The following is a 25,917-nucleotide window of genomic DNA, read 5'->3' as shown; positions in this document are numbered from 1 at the left end:
CCTCTTTAAGTCATCAAGCCACATTTCCTCCACAAAACATGATATTCTCCTCAAGCCAGAAAGTATCCTCTTTATCAAGGCAACAAACCATCTAAGGTCAGTGACTCTCCTCCCCAGAGCAGAGATTCTCATCTTTATCCAAGTTGAATTCATCTCTGCTCACCACCTCTACTGTCCTAGAAAATATCCCCAAATGGACATGGTTTAAACAGAAGTCCTCCCCTTAGACCAGTGGCTCCACAGACCAGAGTTTCTCATCTTTATTCAAGTTGAATGCAACTCTGATCATTTCCACCACCTCACCTGTTAAGGGGAGGTGCTGAAAAGGAGGTCTGGGAGGAGGTCTGCAGGTAGCCTGGACCGGACCGGTTGCAGCTAAGTTGCTGGCTCCATCCCCGGGCAGAGCTGCTCAAGTCAGGCCAGTGATGTTTGTTGATGTCATTTTCATTAGCAAAGTTGTACGCTTTAATAAAAGCAGTTATTAAAAAAGCAATATTGTTGTTACGGTGTGGATTGTTGTTATTTATTAGAATTGAAACATCCAGTAGTCATGGTAGATGTTAGACTTTCAATGAGACACCTAACATTCCATCAGTCTGACACAATGTGTGACATGTTATATTAGAGAGGAGTCCTCTATACACATAAATTGCACTATAACGGTGACAAACGGTGCCCACAAATAGTTGGGACAGCTTTATGTAGAACCTATTTACTTTTTGGAGGTGAAATGTAGCTAAAAATGTGCTATCCTCTGCTCAGAGGGTTAAGGAACCGTCTTAAAACTGCAACGCAAATAATTGCCTGTAAATGAAAAAGATAAATTCCTTCTCAACTACATGGCATAGAGATCTCAAATAAATTTGACACTGTAAAGAGACCTCTTCTCTCCAATACAATTAGTTACATTTTTTTTTACTTCTATAAAATCTATAAAATGTAAAATAAATAACTTTACATAAAAAATACTTTATAAAAGGGATAATCAACTCAGGGCTTTATGGTTCTCTGGAAAATAATGCAAATCCATGGAAGGTCAGTTCCACAGTGTTCATTATTTACCATAGAACACATAGTCCCTCGTTGATTATCCCTGACATAACTTTATGAGCTGGATTTGCCTTTCTTTGCAACAGTGGAAGCTGCTGAGGAGACGACAGCTCATAATAATGGTTGGAATGGAGTCAATGGAGTGGTATCAACCCATCAAAGATGTGGTTTCCATGTGTTTGATACCACTCAATTGACTTCATTCCAGAAATTATTATGAGCTGTCCTCCCCTCAGAAGCCTCCTCTGCTTTGCAATTAGTTTGTTCGTTTTCAGTTGTTAGCATTTAGCTAACAGCGTCTATGTGAATTTGCTAACAGTTTGTGCTAATTTGTTAGGATTCTGGAAATAGATGCCCATAGGCTTTTCTTGTGTTTTTAGCATCCCCTCATGTGCTATGCTGGTAGTACTTCAAATCCTGGTATGAGAGAAGGACGTTATGACAATATGAAAATCTGGATACAGCCCAAGCCTAATCACCACACCTACCACAACTACCACACCTATGTACCACAACTACCACCCCTATCTACCACAACTACCACACCTACATACCACAACTACCAACACTATCTACCACAACTACCACACCTACCTATCACAACTACCACAACTACCACACCTACCTATCACAACTACTACACCAACCTACCTACCACAACTACCACATCTACCACACCGACCTACCACAACTACCACACCTACCATCACCACACCTACCACACCCACCACAACTACAAAACCAACCATCACCAAACCTACCTACCACAACTACCACACCTACATACCACAACTACCACCCCTATCTACCACAACTACCACACCTACCTACCACAACTACCACACCTACCACACCGACCTACCACAACTACCATCAACACATCGACCAAACCTACCATCACCAAACCTACAAACCACAACTACCACACCTACCATCACCATGTTCCTACTGTATATTTCATTACCACACCTACCAAACTTACCTACCACAACTACCATCAACACATCGACCAAACCTACCATCATTAAGTCAAACAACATCTAAATTAGCAATTAGCTACTGTAGGTCTATACTGCTCCTACATGGTGTAACAATACATCATGTAGATGTATATAATGAACAGACTAGGTCTATACTGCTCCTACATGGTGTAACAATACATCATGTAGCTGTATATAATGAACAGACTAGGTCTATACTGCTCCTACATGGTGTAACAATACATCATGTAGATGTATATAATGAACAGACTAGGTCTATACTGCTCCTACATGGACTAACAATACATCATGTAGATGTATATAATGAACAGACTAGGTCTATACTGCTCCTACATGGTGTAACAATACATCATGTAGATGTATATAATGAACAGACTAGGTCTATACTGCTCCTACATGGTGTAACAATACATCATGTAGATGTATATAATGAACAGACTAGGTCTATACTGCTCCTACATGGTGTAACAATACATCATGTAGATGTATATAATGAACAGACTAGGTCTATACTGCTCCTACATGGTGTAACAATACATCATGTAGATGTATATAATGAACAGACTAGGTCTATACTGCTCCTACGTGGTGTAACAATACATCATGTAGATGTATATAATGAACAGACTAGGTCTATACTGCTCCTACATGGTGTAACAATACATCATGTAGATGTATATAATGAACAGACTAGGTCTATACTGCTCCTACATGGTGTAACAATACATCATATAGATGTATATAATGAACAGACTAGGTCTATACTGCTCCTACATGGTGTAACAATACATCATGTAGATGTATATAATGAACAGACTAGGTCTATACTGCTGCTACATGGTGTAACAATACATCATCATGTAGATGTATATAATGAACAGACTAGGTCTATACTGCTCCTACATGGTGTAACAATACATCATGTAGATGTATATAATGAACAGACTAGGTCTATACTGCTCCTACATGGTGTAACAATACATCATGTAGATGTATATAATGAACAGACTAGGTCTATACTGCTCCTACATGGTGTAACAATACATCATGTAGATGTATATAATGAACAGACTAGGTCTATACTGCTCCTACGTGGTGTAACAATACATCATGTAGATGTATATAATGAACAGACTAGGTCTATACTGCTCCTACATGGTGTAACAATACATCATGTAGATGTATATAATGAACAGACTAGGTCTATACTGCTGCTACATGGTGTAACAATACATCATGTAGATGTATATAATGAACAGACTAGGTCTATACTGCTGCTACATGGTGTAACAATACATCATGTAGATGTATATAATGAACAGACTAGGTCTATACTGCTCCTACATGGTGTAACAAATGTTTGGGGTCACTTAGAAATGTCCTTGTTTTTTAAAGAAAGTCACATTTTTTGTCCATTAAAATAACATCAAATTGATCTGAAATACAGTGTAGACATTGTTAATGTTGTAAATGACTATTGTAGCTGAAAACGACAAATTTTTTATGGAATATCTACATAGGCGTATAGAGGCCCATTATCAGCAAACATCACTCCTGTGTTCCAATGGCACGTTGTGTTAGCTAATCCAAGTTTATCATTTTAAAAGGCTAATTGATCATTAGAAAACCCTTTTGCAATTATGTTAGCACAGCTGAAAACTGTTGTGCTGATTTAACAAAGCTTTTGTAAACAGTGTTGTTGCATAACAATCAGGCAGTAGAACAACAATAATCATCACCCTCTTGACCAATCTACCCTCCCCTTAACATTGGGTTTAATTCAGACCCTGCCAGTGTACCAGGTGGACATTGGGTTTGATTCAGACCCTGTCAGTGTACCAGGTGGACATTGGGTTGATTCAGACCCTGCCAGTGTACCAGGTGGTCATTGGGTTGATTCAGACCCTGTCAGTGTACCAGGTGGACATTGGGTTGATTCAGACCCTGTCAGTGTACCAGGTGGACATTGGGTTTGATTCAGACCCTGCCAGTGTACCAGGTGGACATTGGGTTTGATTCAGACCCTGCCAGTGTACCAGGTGGACATTGGGGTTGATTCAGACCCTGTCAGTGTACCAGGTGGTCATTGGGTTGATTCAGACCCTGTCAGTGTACCAGGTGGACATTGGGTTTGATTCAGACCCTGCCAGCATGGCCAGAAATGTATTCCAAGGTCAGTAACTTATAACCACAGAACCACCCCAGACCTTTCATGCATGACTAAAAACACCTAATTATTAGATTTACTGTCATGGTCTAGTATGTCACTGCATCAGACACCAGTCACAATGCTGGCTGAGGTACGAGTAAAACATGACATATTATTTCCTAACCATTCACAATGCTGGCTGAGGTACGAGTAAAACATGACATATTATTTCCTAACCATTCACAATGCTGGCTGAGGTACGAGTAAAACACGACATATTATTTCCTAACCATTCACAATGCTGGCTGAGGTACTAGTAAAACATGACATATTATTTCCTAATTGTAAAAAAAATCCCCCCTTTTAATCAACTAGTCTCTCACTGTTTAACCAGAATAACATGAGTTGTGACCTTCAGACTGTTAGACTGTTAGTCCATAATCAACTAGTCTCTCACTGAGACAGCTTTGATGGCCCAATAAAAAAAACTGTAAGTTTCTGCCAGCCAATGTGATAATTCCTGTACAGTACATGTGTAGAAGGATATTTCCAGTGCAGTACATGTGTAAAGGGATATTTCCAGTGCAGTACATGTGTAGAGGGTGTAGAGGGATTATTCCAGTGCACCGGTTATTGACTGGAGACTTAAAATGCTGAAAACAGGTCCCTAGTGGAATGACAACAACATGGCTGCTTGTTAAAGAAGAGATGGAGAGAGAGACAGAGATAACCATATACATTGCACATGGACCGTAAGAAATCCTGAAGGTATTGAAATGCCTGGGCTCGCAGGGGATGTGTTAATTCATAACCCATCATTTATACCTGTTAGTTCATAACCCATCATTTATACCTGTTAATTCATAACCCATCATTTATACCTGTTAGTTCATAACCCATCATTTATACCTGTTAATTCATAACCCATCATTTATACCTGTTAATTCATAACCCATCATTTATACCTGTTAGTTCATAACCCATCATTTATACCTGTTAATTCATAACCCATCATTTATACCTGTTAATTCATAACCCATCATTTATACCTGTTAATTCATAACCCATCATTTATACCTGTTAATTCATTACCCATCATTTATACCTGTTAGTTCATAACCCATCATTTATACCTGTTAGTTCATAACCCATCATTTATACCTTTTGCTTGAAAGGGGTGGTTCAGGCAGGCTGGCCCGCTCCCTAACCATACTTCTTACTTGACAGGAACTAATGGGGATCCATAATAAACCCCAGGAAGAGTAGCTGCTGCCTTGACAGGAAATAATGGGGATCCATAATAAACCCCAGGAAGAGTAGCTGCTGCCTTGACAGGAAATAATGGGGATCCATAATAAACCCCAGGAAGAGTAGCTGCTGCCTTGGCAGGAACTAATGGGGATCCATAATAAACCCCAGGAAGAGTATCTGCTGCCTTGGCAGGAACTAATGGGGATCCATAATAAACCCCAGGAAGAGTAGCTGCTGCCTTGACAGGAATTAACGGGGACCCATAATAAACCCCAGGAAGAGTAGCTGCTGCCTTGGCAGGAACTAATGGGGATCCATAATAAACCCCAGGAAGAGTAGCTGCTGCCTTGACAGGAACTAATGGAGATCCTTAATAAAAACCCAGGAAGAGTAGCTGCTGCCTTGGCAGGAACTAATGGAGATCCTTAATAAAAACCCAGGAAGAGTAGCTGCTGCCTTGGCAGGAACTAATGGTGATCCATAATCAATACAAATACTTGTATCAATATATTTGTGTCTCTTTACTCTCGGATTCTAAAATGCTAATTAGCATCAAAGTAGACGACATGCAAGACTACAAATCCCTGCAAGCTCCTGCATGTCATCTCTAGCCAACACCTTTCACAGAACAGTTCACTGAATTGTCCATTGAAATACATTTTGACAATTTAATCATTGATACATTAAGGCCTGATTGGTGGAGTGCTGCAGAGACGGTTGTCCTTCTGGAAGGTTCTCCCATCTCCACAGAGGAACTCTGGAGCTCTGTCAGAGTGAACATCGGGTTCTTGTTCACCTCCCTGACCAAGGCCCTTCTCCCACGATTTCTCAGTTTGGCCAGGCGGCCAGCTCTAGGAAGAGTCTTGGTGGTTCCAAACTTCTTCCATTTAAGAATGATGGAGGCAACTGTGTTCTTGGGGACCTTCAATGCTGCAGACATTTTTTGGTACCCTTCCCCAGATCTGTGCCTCGACACAATCCTGTCTCAGAGCTCTATGGACAATTCCTTTGACCTCATGGCTCGGTTTTTGTTCTGACATGCACTGTAAACTGTGGGATCTTATATAGACAGTTGTGTGCCTTTCCTAATCATGTCTAATCAATTGAATTTAACACAAGTGGACTCCAATCAAGTTGTAGAAACATTTCAAGGAAGATCAATTGAATCAGGATGCATCTGAGCTCAATTTCGAGTCTCATAGCAAAGGGTCTGAATACTTAAGTAAATACATTTGGAAAAATGTTTTTTAAAAATGATTTTGTTTTCTCATTATGGGGGTATTGATTATTCAATTATAAAATTATTCAACTTTAGAATAAGGCTGTAATGTAACTAAATGTTTAAAAAGTGAAGGGGTCTGAATACTTAATGAATGCAGTTTTGTACACAGTCATGTGATACGTGGTATAGAAGAGTCCAATCATAGGAGAGTACATGGGAGGCACTATACTGTGTGTCTGCAGGTGTCTATCTGGTCAAAACCACTGTTACAGGTGCCCCTCCACCCTCTGGTGGGATGGATCATGTCTACAGAGAAACCTAGATTCAAATACTTAGATGTGTGTGTATTGGGTATATGTCGTGAAATTGTTAGATATTACTTGTTAGATATTACTGCACTGTCGGAGCTAGAAACACAAGCATTTCACTACACCTGCAATAACATCTGCTAAACATGTGTATGTGACCAATAAATTGTGATTTGATTTGAAATAAACGTCCTATTTATCAAAGATGCTTTTGGCTGGGGTCAAAATGACTCCAAAGGATTTGAATTTGTTAAAAGTCCATATTGATACAGAAACACTAAACCATGATTTAGATTTATTAAGAACAAGTTGATTGACAAAGTCATGAAAAATTGGTAGAATTGAATAAACCTCATTTTGGCTATGATAAAAGATATGCCTCTGGGGTCAAAATGATCCATGTCAGAAGTATGGTTCAATGCAAATATGTAGTGGGTGTAAAGTTTGTTTTAAATTCTCACTCATTAAAAACGAATCAATCAACACATGCTTCTCTTTGAACGACTTAATATAATATTAAACTTTTATGAAATAAATGAAAAATAAACGTTTGGTTCCTCAACTGCGTTGCCCAGTCCAGTCAGCAGATGGCGATGTGCGTCTTTTAGGTTCAGGCGATGCTGCCAGTGTGACGTATAATCTAGTGGACGGGACGCTCCTTCAACAACAACAGCTAGTCAGACACCTCGGTAGCTTTCTAGCAAACATAGCTACAACATTCACGCTCTTTACACTGGTTTGGTGTATATTAGTCGCTGTGTATTAAACACACTTCTGTCGTATGTACTTGTTGGCCCATTTAATGATATATTTACGTTGTTTGTCAGCTAGCTGGTTTGCTAAGTTAGCTTAGAACTAGGCTAGTCGCTAATGCTAGCTAGCTAACATCCCCGACCATGAGTTCACTAAGCTTCTCTCCTCCTGTTAAAGAAGAGGAGGTCTGCTGGATGGAGAAAGAAACTCTAGTGAAAGAGGAGGAGGAAGAGAAAGATGTTACAATACAAAAACAAGTAGAGGGTGAAGCTGTTACAGTGAAAGAAGAGAAAGACGTTTCAGTGAAAGAAGAGGAAGACGCGTTCAGAGTGAAAGAGGAGGAGGATGTTACAGTAAAAGAAGAGGCGGAAGAGAAAGAGGAGGATGCAGTTTTTGGAGTGAAAGAGGAGGAGGGGGAAATGACTGTCACATTGGAGGAAGAAGAGGAGGTTGGAGATCTGTTTAACACCAGTAAGTACCGTCTCTGCAGTCGTTGAACCAATATGCAGTAAAGGGGTTCTACACTTTAATGTTGTTCTGTAGGAATGGCTGAAGCTTCACTGTAACGTGTAGAACATCAAGAGTGGACCATCAACAAAACGTTAACAATTGATCAAATGCATCCAATGACAATGCCTGAAATACTGTAGTCCTCAATATCTCCTATTAGATTAGCCCAAGATGTTCTCTTAAAGGGGCAATCAGCAGTTGTTACATCCATTTGGGGACTTATACATTAATGATATGTACCCATTTGTTTCTTGAAGAAATCACTTATAAATGTCTCATGAGCTTAGTTCAACTGTTGTACCCCATCAGAACCCAAAATATAAGCTTTTTTTACTCCAATGTTTGTCAGTAAATATAAACAAACACTGTATATCCTCAAAACATGGTTAAAACTATAATGTTGATATCATGGATGGTTACATTTCTCCAGCTCCATCCCTCAGCTTTTTACCGAAACGGGCAGGGAGTACGCTTTGTTATTGTTTCTACTGCTGATTGCTGCCCCCGTTACTCCTCAAGGTCCAAGGACTGTATGTTATTTTCAGAGGTAGACTGGCTCTGGCAGCTAAAATAGTAAAATATTCCATCTAAATGTGAATCGATTCTCAATTGCGATACGTTTCTAGAAACATAAATCGCTGTACTTTCATATCAATTCAGAATAATTTCACACAATACTTAAATATCACATCAAAATTATTTGAAATAATACTTTCATATCACATCAATTATTTCAAATACTTTCACATCAAAATTATTTCAAATAATACTTTCATATCACATCAAAATTATTTAAAATACTTTCACATCAAAATAATTTCACACAATACTTTCATATCACATCAAAATAGGTAACCAGTCGCAATGCCCCAAACATTGAATGCAAATCATTTTATAACATTTTTGACATGTGTTTTTCTGGATTTTTTTGTTGTTATTCTGTCTCTCACTGTTCAAATAAACCTACTATTAAAATTATAGACTGATCATTTCTTTGTCAGTGGGCAAATGTACAAAATCAGCAGGGGATCAAATACTTTTTTCCCTCACTGTAACTCCCAATCACGGCCAGTTGTGACACAGCCTGGACTCGAACCAGGGTGTCTGTAGTGACGCCTCAAGCACTGAGATACAGTGTTTTAGACCGCTGCGCCACTCAGAGGCCCCAACATCATGTTCTAGTGCTGTCCCCACCTAAAATACATCTTGGTCAACCAAGAGTTGTCTGTTCTTTCTACCAATCGATTGGTTGAAATGTTATGTATATTTTTCCATATATAGACACAACCCATGTGTTTTAATAAAATCAACTATATGTACTGAACTGGTCTGATGCTTTAAGCACACTGTTTGACCAAATAATTAAGACACACAAATGACTCGAGGGATGACTCGAACCTTTTCCATTTCGAGTGGCAATTTATCTGACCATTTCTACTGATCTGGTGCCAGTTAGGATTTTCATATGCACATTTTCATGGAAGATTTTAAAATCATTGTCTGTGATTAATCTACATTCTATCTAAATCTAAAAGAAAATTATACAAATCTAAAAGGAATTTTTATTGCCAACTATGTAAAAATAACCTACATAAAGCCAACAAATAAAAACATTGCAGCCTGCAGGTAATAAATATCCTATAAATCACTTTGGCTGCACATGGCCTGTCTACAACGAACTTAAAACATATCAACTATCAACTGGGTCCTCCTAAACTTGTGATAGCAAGCTTGCAACATTGTATAAAATATTCTGGGCCCTCAGAGTTTCCCGGCCAGTGAGTTTGGGACAGACACAGCTGTAGGCTATTTGTTCAAAGGATAAGAAGTAATCAGGTATTTTATGACATTTCCACTGGATCAGAGCATTACATTTGTCCCTTTAATGCTGAGTGGTTATCGAAAGGGTGAGAGCTGGAAATATATTTTTTAAATACTTTGAGGAACTATTCTCATTTGCAATTGATTTTGATTAGACTTTGTTTACTTGCTTTTTGATGTGAAGAAAAAAATTACTGTTATTGTTTGTTAAACACTTAGTGTACAAACCCTCATTGTCAGGCTGATGGAAAAGCTAGCCAAGGAGCATTTTACTGGTTGAAGTGTTTTTTAAGTATAAATTAGTTGATTTGCGACAATAACACAAACATATTAAGCAGGAGATTCAAGCGAGCCTTACAATTATAATCCAAAAGTAATGTGAAATGCACTCATAAGCAACCTGCAAATGGAGGCTATTTTTGCTGTCAGCCTATGAGAACTCCCCTGAGTTTTCCCCCACGGTGGTGAATTAGTAAATAGACACAGAGCTTAATGTGAGTTTCCTTGAGTAGCACTCCTGATCTTGTGCTAAAATCTTTGCTCACCATTTTTGCTCCATGCAGATATACTACATCCATAACTAGTGGTTTCCTCATTACCAGATATACTACATCCATAACTAGTGCTTTCCTCATTACCAGATATACTACATCCGTAACTAGTGGTTTCCTTATTACCAGATATACTACATCCGTAACTAGTGGTTTCCTCATTACCAGATATACTACATCCATAACTAGTGGTTTCCTCATTACCAGATATACTACATCCATAACTAGTGGTTTCCTCATTACCAGATATACTACATCCATAACTAGTGGTTTCCTCATTACCAGATATACTACATCCATAACTAGTGGTTTCCTCATTAGCAGATATACTACATCCATAACTAGTGGTTTCCTCATTAGCAGATATACTACATCCATAACTAGTGGTTTCCTCATTACCAGATATACTACATCCATAACTAGCCGTTTCCTCATTAGCAGGGATGAGTTTCTGCAACCAAATTGTGTGCTTTGCCCTCGTGCCGCAATTTTAGCAAACACAGAAAGGGGCCTATATTGGAGACCAAAGTCGTCTGGCACACTGCTTAGGGTTTCAACAACTTTAATAATTTATTTCTAGCCTACAATCATCGGTTTTAATACTAATGTGAAAACAAGACTAAAGATGACTATTCTTGCTCATTTTAAGACAATTGTTAAATCATTTTAACATTCATTACAGATGTCAGTTGTTTTACATCATGGCTACACTGTTGGCATCACCTTATACAGTGGATTACTGCTGTTGTGGGCCTTTAATCATCTGTCTAACTTTGTTGTTCACACAGGAGAGAGACGGGACTATCGTGGATCCTCTGGGGAGCCTCAACAACATCATGATGCTGACGAGGCAGAGAAGAGTCTCTCCACATCAGAACACCTCAAGAAACACCTGCAGAGATCCACAGGGAAGAGAACTCTCTGCTGCTCTGACTGTGGGAAGAGATTCACCTCCTCAGCAGGCATTAAAATTCATCAGAGAATCCACACAGGAGAGAAACCTTATAGCTGTACTCAATGTGGGAAGAGTTTTGTTTCATCTACTGGTCTGACAGTACACCAGAGAATCCACACAGGAGAGAAACCTTATAGCTGTACTCAATGTGGGAAGAGTTTTGTTTCATCTACTGGTCTGACAGTACACCAGAGAACACACACAGGAGAGAAGTCTTTTAGCTGTGATCAATGTGGGAAGAGTGTTACTACATATAGAAATCTTACTCTACACCAGAGAATCCACACAGGAGAGAAACCGTATAGCTGTACTCAATGTGGGAAGAGTTTTACTCAGCTAAGAAACCTGATATCACACCAGAGAACACACACAGGAGAGAAAGCGTATAGCTGTGATCAATGTGGGAATATTTTTGCTAGATCTAGCAGTCTGATTCGACACCAGAGAATACACACAGGAGAGAAACTTTATAGCTGTACTCAATGTGGGAAGAGTTTAAGTCATTCAAGCAGCCTGATATCACACCAGAGAACACACACAGGAGAGAAACCGTATAGTTGTACTCAATGTGGGAAGAGTTTTAGTCATTCAACCAGCCTGATATCACACCAGAGAACACACACAGGAGAGAAACCATATAGCTGTACTCAATGTGGGAAGAGTTTTAGTCATTCAACCAGCCTGATAGCACACCAGAGAACACACACATGAGAGAACTCATAGCTGTAATCAATGTTGGAAGAGTTTTGTTTCATCTACTGGTCTGACAGTACACCAGAGAACACACACAGGAGAGAAAACGTATAGCTCTAATCGATGTGGGAAGAGTTTTACTAAGTCAAACAGCCTGGTACAACACAGAGAACACACACAGGAGAGAAATCTCAAAGCAGATCTCAGATCAAATATCAGAAAATACATACATGAAGGAGTTGTTTCATGATATCAATGAATTAATGGCACAATGTAGAATGTTAACATTGTTGTAGGAGATTTTAATAATTTCACAATGTAGAAGCATAAATGTTTGCCCCTTTATCAATTGATTTCAACAGGATTTGGATATTAGCCTCAGAGGAAAATCCAGGCTCTGAATTGAACGTTTTTTTTGTGTGTGTTTAGTTGTGTTACACTTACCACGTTGGTGACCCACTTGAATCAAAATGCAACACTTCAAAATGTAGCTAGCTGTTTTCTACAAATTCTCCTCTAACCAGGGATGTACACATGTTACGGATACAGGTATCCTGTGTGTGTATCCAGTATGTGTGTTTCTTTTCTTTCCTTCTCCCCTCACAGGTGACAATCATCACTCCCCAATCAGTCATCAATCAGTCCCCAATCAGAAGACACCTGCTCCCCTTTCCTCACCCAATCACAGCCCCTTTCCCTTGGTTTAAAAACCCCAGTCTCTAGCTCATTATCACTCTGTGTTCAATCTCTCTCTGTGAGATCAATCTTTGTGTCATTCTTTCAATCTCTCTTTGTATGCTCTCTCTCTCCCATCTCTTTTGTTTTTCTTTCACCCCACATGTCCCATTTGTCCGGTACCTGTGAGTATTGTTTTGTTTGACTTGTTTGTTTGGTGGGAAAAGGGGGTAAGAAGACCAGTCGCCCAACATTACCCGTAGGAAAACAGTGTCTAAATACACTAGTTAGAACTGGGCGGACCACCCCCTGTATTTTTGGTTAGTTAGCTAGCTGTTGTTGAAATAGGCTAGTCTAGCTTAGGGGTGGTTTTGGATTATTGTTTCTTTGCTTGGGTCCCGCTCAGCCCCTTTTCTCACCCCCCCCCCCCCCCCCCCCTTACCATGTGTTTAAACAATAAACCTTTTGAGTTTGACGGTAGATTTCAGTTGTCTATGGTTTTTGTTCTCACTGTTACTTTTCACTATTATAATTTGCATGATTTATTTACATTTACGTCATTTAGCAGACACTCTTATCCAGAGCGACTTACAGTAGTGAATGCATACATTTCATACATTTTTTTTTTTTTTTTCTCCCCCCGTGCTGACCCCCCGTGGGAATCGAACCCACAACCCTGGTGTTGCAAACACCATGCTCTACCAACTGAGCCACAGGGTCTCAGTTCCATCTCCCCTAGACTGCAGGGCCAAAGGGATTCGTAACAACACATTATTCCTAGATTCCGTGTGGTTTTTGAGCTGTTAGTTTTAACAGGACGTGCAACCTCATCTCCCTTCTGTCACACAAATGATTTTAGCATGATATCGATCGAGTTATGACAAATAAGTGTTGTGTTCCTTTGTTTAGCGACCCCTAAATTTAAATTCATCACTCCAAAATGTAGCTGACTGTCTTCTGCAGGTTGTCCTCTAACCAGTGAGGTAAAAGATATCTCCATTTCCATGTGTTTTTTGTTTTGTTGTGTTAGTTTGAAGAGCAGGTTCAACCTGATTTCCCCCCAAATGGATATAAGAGTTGTGTTTTTCGTTTAGCCAGTGCGTTGCTATGGATCTTTATTTATTTTGACTGCACGTTTTTCCGTATTGGAGATGAGTTTTGTTTGGGCTCGTTCCAAGGAGACGAGAGTTCTAGAAGCTAGTGAGTTTTAGGAAGACGAGTGTTCTAGAAGCTAGTGGGATTTAGGAAGACGAGTGTTCTAGAAGCTAGTGAGTTTTAGGAAGACGAGAGTTCTAGAATCTAGTGGTATTTAGGATTCTATAGAAAGAAAAAGGAGAAACAAATAATCCTATTGTATATTATTATTTAGAAATACGTGTTTTTTCTTGTTTTTAATTGTTGACAGCCAGTAGACACCATGTTTATATTGGTGAAGGTGAAGCATTGTAGTTGATTATAATGTGAAATGGAAGTTGTTTTCTGTTGGTGGTGAGCAAACTTGTCCAACATAAATATAGGATATATTTGTTGTCTTAAGGTGTTACAGGCTTTGGTTTTTCCATTTATGTTTTGAGGTTGGACGTTAGCACGTCTAGCTCGTTAGCACATCTAGCTCGTTAGCACATCTAGCTCGTTAGCACATCTAGCTCGTTAGCACATCTAGCTCGTTAGCACATCTAGCTCGTTAGCACATCTAGCTCGTTAGGACGTACAGCTCGTTAGCACATCTAGCTCGTTAGCACATCTAGCTCGTTAGCACATCTAGCTCGTTAGGACGTACAGCTCGTTAGCACATCTAGCTCGTTAGCACTTCTAGCTCGTTAGCACGTCTAGCTCGTTAGCACGTCTAGCTCGTTAGCACGTAGGACGCACTGATTGGTGTCACCTCAGTTAGTCAATGTGTTACACCTGTGCTGGCTTGTCCATCTCGTTATGGTTGAATATAACATCCAATTGTTAATATTGTAATCAATTAATTTTCCTTAGAATGCTCATTAGTCTTTCAGTTGTTATTCTTCATTTTTTTATCCTCTTATGTTTGTGGTAAATATTGCTGTTTATTTTCATTGTTTTTTTGTTTTCTTTTCCCTGTGAAGCCATTGTGTTTCATCCATGTCTGAAATGTGCTGTATAAATAAAGCTTGATTTGAACATATAAAACTAATGAACCCAATGACTGACAATCAACAGACTTTTGCAAAACTAATGAACAAATATGTTCAAAAGCAACACGTATCTTGGTCCATCTTAGTATGAAAAACAGTATAAATTCAGTATATCTTCCACTATGTCAAAATAGTGCTGGTATGTAAGTTTAAGTATCACTTTTCAACCAACCCAGTTCATTTGTTGAAAATGAAAAATTTTGAAATCAACAATATGTTAAAGGATTCAACTCCTGAAAACTGAAACAAACAATTGGATCAAACAGATCAATCCTACTGGACATTGGGTTTGATTCAGACCCTGCCAGCATGGCCAGAGATGTAACTTATAACCACCCCAGACCTTTCATGCCTAAAAACACCTAAGTATTAGATTTACTGCCATGGTCTAGTATGTCACTGCATCAGACACCATTCACAATGCTGGCTGAGGTACGAGTAAAACATGACGTATTATTTCCTAACCATTCACAATGCTGGCTGAGGTACTAGTAAAACATGATGTATTATTTCCTAACCATTCACAATGCTGGCTGAGGTACGAGTAAAACATGACATATTATTTCCTAACCATTCACAATGCTGGCTGAGGTACGAGTAAAACATGACATATTATTTCCTAATTGTAAAAAAAATCCCCACTGTTTAACCAGAACAACATGAGTTGTGTCCTTCAAACTGTTAGTCCATAATCATATTCAGCTACTTAGATGTCATGTATTGTCATGTTCTCTATAATGAAACATCACCACTGTAGATGTCATGTATTGTCATGTCATGTTCTCTATAATGAAACATCACCACTGTAGATATCATGTATTGTTATGTTCTCTATAATGAAACATCACCACTGTAGATGTCATGTATTGTTATGTTCTCTATAATGAAACATCACCACTGTAGATGTCATGTATTGTTATGTTATGTTCTCTATAATGAAACATCACCACTGTAGATGTCATGTATTGTCATGTTCTCTATAATGAAACATCACCACTGTAGATGTCATGTATTGTCATGTTCTCTATAATGAAACATCACCACTGTAGATGTCATGTATTGTTATGTCATGTTCTCTATAATGAAACATCACCACTGTAGATGTCATGTATTGTTATGTTATGTTCTCTATAATGAAACATCACCACTGTAGATGTCATGTATTGTTATGTTATGTTCTCTATAATGAAACATCACCACTGTAGATGTCATGTATTGTTATGTCATGTTCTCTATAATGAAACATCACCACTGTAGATGTCATGTATTGTCATGTTCTCTATAATGAAACATCACCACTGTAGATGTCATGTATTGTTATGTTATGTTCTCTATAATGAAACATCACCACTGTAGATGTCATGTATTGTCATGTTCTCTATAATGACACATCACCACTGTAGATGTCATGTATTGTCATGTTATGTTCTCTTTAATGAAACATCACCACTGTAGATGTCATGTATTGTTATGTCATGTTCTCTATAATGAAACATCACCACTGTAGATGTCATGTATTGTCATGTTCTCTATAATGAAACATCACCACTGTAGATGTCATGTATTGTTATGTTATGTTCTCTATAATGAAACATCACCACTGTAGATGTCATGTATTGTCATGTTCTCTATAATGAAACATCACCACTGTAGATGTCATGTATTGTCATGTCATGTTCTCTATAATGAAACATCACCACTGTAGATGTCATGTATTGTTATGTTCTCTATAATGAAACATCACCAAGTGAAATAAAGTTGATCAGATATTCTTAATAGACATTAAATAAAAAATGGTTGTTCAGAAATCATTAATTATCATGTTGCTCTGATGAAATGAACTAAATATTTCACAATCATTACCACTGCTGATATTCACAGAGAATAATTACAAGGATCATATTTCACAATCATTACCACTGCTGATATTCACAGAGAATAATTACAAGGATCATATTTCACAATCATTACCACTGCTGATATTCACAGAGAATAATTACAAGGATCATATTTCACAATCATTACCACTGCTGATATTCACAGAGAATAATTACAAGGATCATATTTCACAATCATTACCACTGCTGATATTCACAGAGAATAATTACAAGGATCATATTTCACAATCATTACCACTGCTGATATTCACAGAGAATAGTTACAAGGATCATATTTCTCAGTTGCATTGACCTGCAGACATCAGACACCACCTCTCCCTTATGCACATGTGACTGAAATGGAACCAATCACAAAAATCTCTGACACAGCTTTGATGGCCCAATAAAAACGAAACTGCACGTTTCTGCCAGCCAATGGGATAATTCCAGTGCAGTACATGTGTAGAGGGGTAATTCCAATTCAGGAAGTTCCTACCGTTTAACTTTTTGTCTGAACATTATAATATACATTTTACTCAACTGCGTTACCCACTCCAGTCAGCAGATGGCGGTGTGGGAATTTAAGGTAATGCTGTTAGTGTGACGTATAATGTAGTGGACGGAACGCTTCGTTCAACAGCAACAACAGTTATTCAGCCACCTCGGTAGCTTGCTAGACAAAATAGCCGAACCAATAAAGCTCTTTAGACGCGTTCGTGTATATTAGCCACTGTGTTTTAAACCCACTTCGGTCGTCTAGTTACTTATCCGTTTTAATTTCATATTTACGGTGTTGTTGTTATTATTCAGCTAGCAGGCTGGTTAAGTTAGCATTAGCCTAGCTAGCTAACATCTCCGACCATGCGGTCACTGAGCTACTCTCCTCCTGTTAAAGAGGAGGTCTGCTGGACGGAGAAAGAAGCTCTTGTCAAAGAGGAGGGGGAAGAGAAAGATGTTACAATGCAAAAACAAGTGGAGGGTGAGGCTGTTACAGTGAAAGAAGAAGAGAAAGACGTTTCAGTGAAAGAAGAGGAAGACGCGTTCAGAGTGAAAGAGGAGGAGGATGTTACAGTAAAAGAAGAGGAGGAAGATGCAGTTTATGGAGTGGAAGAGGAGGGGGAGATGACTGTCACATCGAAAAAGGAAGAAGAGGAGGAAACTGGATATCTGGGCCCGGTTTCCCAAAGGCATGTTAAGGCATCCAATGGTTTTAACAATGAACGGGCCTTAATAAACACTAGTAAGTACTGTCTTAAAGACAGAGGCACAAACTCTGCAGTTGTTGAACTGATGTGTGGTGTTAAAGGGGAAATCTGCAATTGCTACATCCATATTGTGACTTTATAATTATTAATTTATAGCCATTGATTCTTGAAGAATATAACACATGCCTCATGAGCTTAGTTCAACTGTTGTACCCCATCAGAACCCCAAATAAGCTTTTTTTACTCCAATGTTTAGAAACAATGTAATCAACACTGTATAGCCTCAACATGGTTAAAACTATAATGTTGACATCATGGATGGTCAGTCCTTGCATCCATAGGTCTGTCTATGAATTTGAGAGTAGTTACATTTCTCCAACCCCATCATCATCTTATTACCAAAACAGTGGTGGAATTACAGCTTTGTTATTGTTTGGACTGCAGATTGGTTGGTCGATTGTGTGGCTTTTTTAAAGGGGCAACCTAGTTTTAAAACAGAAACAAAATGGCTGCCCAGAGACTTGGTTTGGTAAACAGCTGAGGGATGGGGGAAGGAGAAATGTAACCACTCTCAAATTCATAGGGACCTCGTCAAGAAGTTCAGATAATCATGGCGTAACAGTTATAAGGTGTTGGCTTGACAGTCACTGGACCCAGGTTTGAGTTCAGCTCAGGGCCTCCCCCTGAATTCACTACACTATGAATACAAGGACTGGCCATCCATGAGGTCATAATGATAGTTTAACCAGGTTTCTAGGCTATATAGTATATTCTAGAATTCATCCATGATGTTATAATGATAGTTTACCCTGTTTGGGATAGGGGGCAGTATTTTCACGTCCGGATAAAAAACGTACCCGATTTAATCTGGTTACTACTCCTGCCCAGAAACTAGAATATGCATATAATTAGTAGATTTGGATAGAAAACACTCTAAAGTTTCTAAAACTGTTTGAATGGTGTCTGTGAGTATAACAGAACTCATATGGCAGGCAAAAACCTGAGAAGATTCCATACAGGAAGGCCCTGTCTGATAATTTGTTGTCCTTCTGCATCTCTATCGACATTACAGCATCTGTGCTGTAACGTGACACTTTCTAAGGCTTCCATTTGCTCTCTAAAGCCACCAGAAAGTGGAATGGGGTGTCTGCTGTCTCTGGGCAAAGTACAGCAGCTCTGTTTGTGATCAGTCAGCCTGGGGACAGTGAGACTGAGATGCGCGTTCACGAGAATTCAATTTTTTTTTCTTTCAGCCTTTGAATGAATACAACGTTGCCCGGTTGTAATATTATCGCTATTTTACGAGAAAAGTAGCATAAAAATAGATTTTAAACAGCGTTTGATATGTCACAAAAACCAAAACCACAGCTAAATGCAGTACTAACCTTTGATAATCTTCATCAGATGACACTCCTAGGACATTATGTTATACAATACATGCATGTTTTGTTCAATCAAGTTCATATTTATATCAAAAACCAGCTTTTTACATTAGCATGTAAAAAGCCCATAGAGGTTAACCTCTATGGGCTAGGTGGGACGAATTCGTCCCACCTACGTAACAGCCACTGGCAGCCTGTGGCGCGATTTTCAAAACGTAAAAAATCCTATTACTTCAATTTCTCAAACATATGACTATTTTACAGCTATTTAAAGACAAGACTCTCGTTAATCTAACCACACTGTCCGATTTCAAAAAGGCTTTACAACGAAAGCAAAACATTAGATTATGTCAGCAGAGTACCAAGCCAGAAATAATCAGACACCCATTTTTCAAGCCAGCATATAATGTCACCAAAACCCAGAAGACAGCTAAATGCAGCACTCACCTTTGATGATCTTCATCAGATGACAACCCTAGGACAATATGTTATACAATACATGCATGTTTTGTTCAATCAAGTTCATATTTATATCAAAAACCAGCTTTTTACATTAGCATGTGACGTTCAGAACTAGCATACCCCCCGCAAACTTCCGGGGAATTCGCTAACATTTTACTAAATTACTCACGATAAACGTTCACAAAAAGCATAACAATTATTTTAAGAATTATAGATACAGACCTCCTCTATGCACTCGATATGTCCGATTTTAAAATAGCTTTTTGGTGAAAGCACATTTTGCAATATTCTAAGTACATAGCCCAGGCATCACGGGCTCGCTATTTAGACACCCGGCAAGTTTAGCACTCACCATAATCATATTTACTATTATAAAAGTTTGATTACCTTTTGTTGTCTTCATCAGAATGCACACCCAGGACTGCTACTTCAATAACAAATGTTGGTTTGGTCCAAAATAATCCATCGTTATATCCGAATAGCGGCGTTTTGTTTGTGCGTTCCAGACACTATCCGAAATAGTAAAGAAGTGTCGCGCGCATGGCGCAATTCGTGACAATAAAATTCTAAATATTCCATTACCGTACTTCGAAGCATGTCAACCGCTGTTTAAAATCAATTTTTACGACATTTTTCTCGTAGAAAAGCGATAATATTCCGACAGGGAATCTCCTTTTCGGCAAACAGAGGAAAAAATCCCAAAGGCGGGGGCGGTCGGGTCACGCGCCTAAGCCCAGTGTCCCTTGATCGGCCACTTGAGAAAGGCGATAATGTGTTTCAGCCTGGGGCTGGAATGACGACATTCTGTTTTTTCCCGGGCTCTGAGCGCCTATGGACGACGTGGGAAGTGTCACGTTAGAGCAGAGATCCTTAGTAAATGATAGAGATGGAAAAGAAGTTCAAGAAATGGTCAGACAGGCCACTTCCTGTAAAGGAATCTCTCAGGTTTTGACCTGCCATTTGAGTTCTGTTATACTCACAGACACCATTCAAACAGTTTTAGAAAATGTAGGGTGTTTTCTATCCATATGTAATAAGTATATGCATATTCTAGTTACTGGGTAGGAGTGGTAACCAGATTAAATCGGGTATGTTTTTTATCCAGCCGTGTCAATACTGCCCCCTAGCCCTAACAGGTTAACTTCGGCGATGTCATTTTCAAAATAGCCTCCAACACTCTACTCAGCAAACTGGATGCAGTCTATCACAGTGCCATCCGTTTTGTCACCAATGCCCCATATACCACCCACCACTGCGACCTGTACGCTCTCGTCGGCTGGCCCTCGCTACATATTCGTCGCCAAACCCACTGGCTCCAGGTCATCTATAAGTCTTTGCTATGTAAAGCTCCGCCTTAACTCAGCTCACTGGTCACCATAGCAACACCCACCCATAGCATGCGCTCCAGGAGGTATATCTCACTGGTCATCCCCAAAGCCAACACCTACTTTGGCCGACTTTCCTTCCAGTTCTCTGCTGCCAATGACTGGAACGAATTGCAAAAATCGCTGAAGTTGGAGACATATATCTCCCTCACTAACTTTAAGCATCAGCTATCTGAGCAGCTTACCGATCGCTGCAGCTGTACACAGCCCATCTGTAAATAGCCCATCCAACTGCCTACCTCATCCCCATGTTTTTATTTACTTTTTTGCTCTTTTGCACACCAGTATTTCTACTTGCACATCATCATCTGCACATCTATCTCTCCAGTGTTAATTTGCTAAATTGTAATTACTTCACTACTATGGTCTATTTATTGCCTTGCCTCCGTACTCCATTTGCACACATTGTATGTAGATTTTTCTATTGTGTTATTGACTGTACGTTTGTTTATCCAACGTGTAACTCTGTTGTTTTTTTGTCGCACTGCTTTGCTTTATCTTGGCCAGGTCGCAGTTGTAAATGAGAACTTGTTCTCAACTGGCCTACCTGGTTAAATAAATAAATAAAATCTTAACTTTATTGACAACACCCAAATGGATACTGTCATTAACGCGGTTCTTCAATAATTACACATAATTCTTAATGCTTTAGCAAGCATTATATTAAACAGGACATTCAAATATCCTTACAATTTTAATCCAAGGTAGTGTGAAATGCATTCATAAGCAACCTGGAAATGGAGGTTACTCCCCTGAGTTTCCCCCATTCACATTCAGAATACATTGTGAAAAACTAAAATCTTTGCTCACCATTTTTGCTCCAGGCAGATATAGTACATCCATAACTAGTGGTTTCCTCATTAGCAGGGAGGAGTTTCTGCAATCAAATTGCCCTCGTGCCGCAATTTTAGCAAATACAGAAAGGGGCCTATATTGGAGACCAAAAGTCGTCTGGCACACTGCTTAGAGTTTCAACAACATGAATAACTTATTTCTAGCCTACAATCATTGATGTTACTACGAATGTGAAAACAAGACAAAATATGACTATTCTTGCTCATTTTAAGGCAAATATCAAATAATTTTAACATTCATTACAGACGTCAATTGTTGTCCAACATCATGGCTCCGCTGTTGGCATCACCTTTTACAGTGGATTTCTGCTGTTGTGGGCCTTTAATCATCTGTCTGACTTTGTTGTTCACACAGGAGAGATACTTCACTATCTTGGATCCTCTGGGGAGCCTCAACAACCTCATGATGCTGACGAGGCAGAGAAGAGTCTCTCCAGATCAGAACACCTCAAGAAACACCTGCAGAGATCCACAGGGAAGAGAACTCACTGCTGCTCTGACTGTGGGAAGAGATTCACCTCATCAGGCATTAAAATTCATCAGAGAACACACACAGGAGAGAGACCTTATAGCTGTGGTCAATGTGGGAAGAGTTTTGGTCGATCTGACTCTCTGACTCTACACCAGAGAATACACACAGGAGAGAAACCTTATAGCTGTGATCAATGTGGGAAGAGTTTTACTACATTTGGCACTCTGACTCTACACCAGAGAATACACACAGGAGAGAAACCTTATAGGTGTGATCAATGTGGGAAGAGTTTTGGTCGATCTGACTCTCTGACTCTACACCAGAGAATACACACAGGAGAGAAACCTTATAGCTGTGATCAATGTGGGAAGAGTTTTACTACATTTGGCACTCTGACTCTACACCAGAGAACACACACAGGAGAGAAACCTTATAGCTGTGGTCAATGTGGGAAGTGTTTTGGTCAATCTGGCCATCTCGTATCACACCAGAGAATACACACAGGAGAGAAATCTTATAGGTGTGATCAATGTGGGAAGAGTTTTGGTGTATCTGGAGGGCTGACAGTGCACCAGAGAACACACACAGGAGAGAAACCTTATATCTGTGGTCAATGTGGGAAGAGTTTTGCTGCATCTCGCAGTCTGACTCTACACCAGAGAATACACACAGGAGAGAAATCTTATAGCTGTGATCAATGTGGGAAGAGTTTTAGTCAATCTGGTTCTCTGACTCTACACCAGAGAATACACACAGGAGAGAAACCTTATAGGTGTGATCAATGTGGGAAGAGTTTTGGTCGATCTGGCTCTCTGACTCTACACCAGAGAACACACACAGGAGAGAAACCTTATAGCTGTGGTCAATGTGGGAAGAGTTTTACTACATCTAGCACTCTGACTCAACACCAGAGAACACACACAGGAGACAAATGTTATAGCTGTGGTCAATGTGGGAAGAGTTTTACTACATCTAGATATCTGACTTTACACCAGAGAACACACACAGGATAGAAATCTTATAGCTGTGGTCAATGTGGGAAGAGTTTTACTACATCTAGCACTCTGACTCAACACCAGAGAACACACACAGGAGAGAAACTTTATAGCTGTGGTCAATGTGGGAAGAGTTTTACTACATCTAGATATCTGACTTTACACCAGAGAACACACACAGGAGAGAAACCTTATAGCTGTGGTCAATGTGGGAAGAGTTTTACTACATCTAGCACTCTGACTCAACACCAGAGAACACACACAGGAGAGAAACCTTATAGCTGTGGTCATTGTGGGAAGAGTTTTACTACATCTAGCACTCTGACTCAACACCAGAGAACACACATAGGAGAGAAATCTTATAGCTGTGATCAATGTGGGAAGAGTTTTGGTGTATCTGGAGGGCTGACAGTGCACCAGAGAACACACACAGGAGATAAACCTTATAGCTGTGGTTAATGTGAGAAGAGTTTTGCTGCATTGAGCACTCTGACTCTTCACCATAGAACACACACAGGAGAGAAGCCTTATAGCTGTGATCAGTGTGACAAGAGATTCACAGATAAAAGACCTCTGATCAAACATCAGAAAATACATACATGAAGGAGTTGTTTCATGATATCAATGAAATGATGTCACAATGTAGAATGTTTTAACATTGTAGAAGGAGTATTTTAATGATGTCACAATGTAGAACCCTAAATGTTTGCCCCCTGTTCTATTGATTTCAGCATGATATGGATATTAGCCTCAGGGGGAAAATCCAGGCTCTGAAATGGAAGAGTTACTATTTATGTGATTTAACAAAAAGTGACTAACACAAAAAGAGTTGTGTTACACTTACCATGTTGGTGACCCACTTGAATCAAAATGCATCACTTCAAAATGTAGCGAGCTGTTTTCTACAAGTTGTCCTCTAACCAGGGATGTACACATTATTCCCAGATTCCGTGTGGTTTTTGAGCTGTTCGTTTTAACAGGATGTGTAAACTCATCTTCCTCCTTTCGCACAATTGATTGCCAGCAGCATACCACCCTGCATCCCACTGCTGGCTTTAACCCAGCAGCATACCACCCTGCATCCCACTGCTTGCTTGCTTCTGAAGCTAAGCAGGGTTGGTCCTGGTCAGTCCCTGGATGGGAGACCAGATGCTGCTGGAAGTGGTGTTGGAGGGCCAGTAGGAGGCGCTCTTTCCTCTGGTCTAAACAATATCCAAATTCCCCAGGGCAGTGATTGGGGACAGTGCCCAGTGTAGGGTGCCGTCTTTCAGATGGGACGTTAAACGGGTGTCCTGACTCTCTGAGGTCATTAAAGATCCCATGGTGCTTATCGTAAGAGTAGGGGTGTTAACCCCTGGTGTCCTGGCTAAATTCCCAATCTGGCCCTCATACCATCATGGATATCTAATCATCCCCAGCTTACAATTGGCTCATTCATCCCCCTCCTCTCCCCTGTAACTATTCCCCAGGTTGTTGCTGTAAATGAGAATGTGTTCTCAGTCAACTTAACTGGTAAAACAACGGTAAAGAAGAAAAAAACTCCACATGATATCGATGAGTGATGACAAATAAGTGTTGTGTTCCTTTGTTTAGGGACCCCTAAATTTAAATGCATCACTCCAAAATGTAGCTGACTGTCTTCTGCAGGTTGTCCTCTAACCAGTGAGGTAAAATATATCTCCATTTCCATGTGTTTTTTGTTTTGTTGTGTTAGTTTCAACAGCACGCACAACCTGATTTCACCCCTAATCGATATCAGTGATTTATTGCTACTTGTCAAAACAACAGCGTTTTTCGTGCTTGTGCAGTTTATAAGCTGCTTGTTTTAAATAATACAAGTAATATGATTATTGTGGCAGATGTTTGTGTATATAGCACATTTTATGTTTAGATTTGGACATGTTAAAATTGTGTTTTGACATTGGGGATATCCCACCTAGCAACATGTAATTGAAAAGCTGTTGAAAATAAGACTATGCAACCAAATATTTCATATTTACATTTCATGTAACATTTAGTAATAATTATTTATGTAACCAACTGACTATTATATTGACATTGTTACCCTGCTTTTATAATATCAGGGTTAATTCTCAGATGTGCCAAACCAAATGTACTAGAGCATGACATTTTGGACTGGGCCTGATCCAACAACATGCCTATCTAGTGAACCCTGAAAAG

General features: G+C 39.4%; 1 long non-coding RNA gene and 1 pseudogene across 1 annotated transcript in view; one reads left to right on the top strand and one right to left on the bottom strand.

Annotated features, from left to right (window-relative positions):
- The window catches only part of LOC145877105 (uncharacterized), a 201,731-nt gene that overhangs the window by 160,385 nt on the left and 15,429 nt on the right, over positions 1-25,917 (bottom strand). The gene's annotated exons all lie outside the window — the stretch shown is intronic.
- Positions 1,029-25,473, top strand: LOC145877077 (uncharacterized; annotated as a pseudogene).

The sequence above is a fragment of the Salmo salar genome, unplaced genomic scaffold (genome assembly GCF_965601325.2).
Source record: "Salmo salar unplaced genomic scaffold, fSalSal1 ptg000686l, whole genome shotgun sequence".
Taxonomy (NCBI): Eukaryota; Metazoa; Chordata; class Actinopteri; order Salmoniformes; family Salmonidae; genus Salmo; species Salmo salar.
Note: the sequence above shows the minus strand (reverse complement) of the source record. Positions and strands in the feature narration are given on the sequence as shown.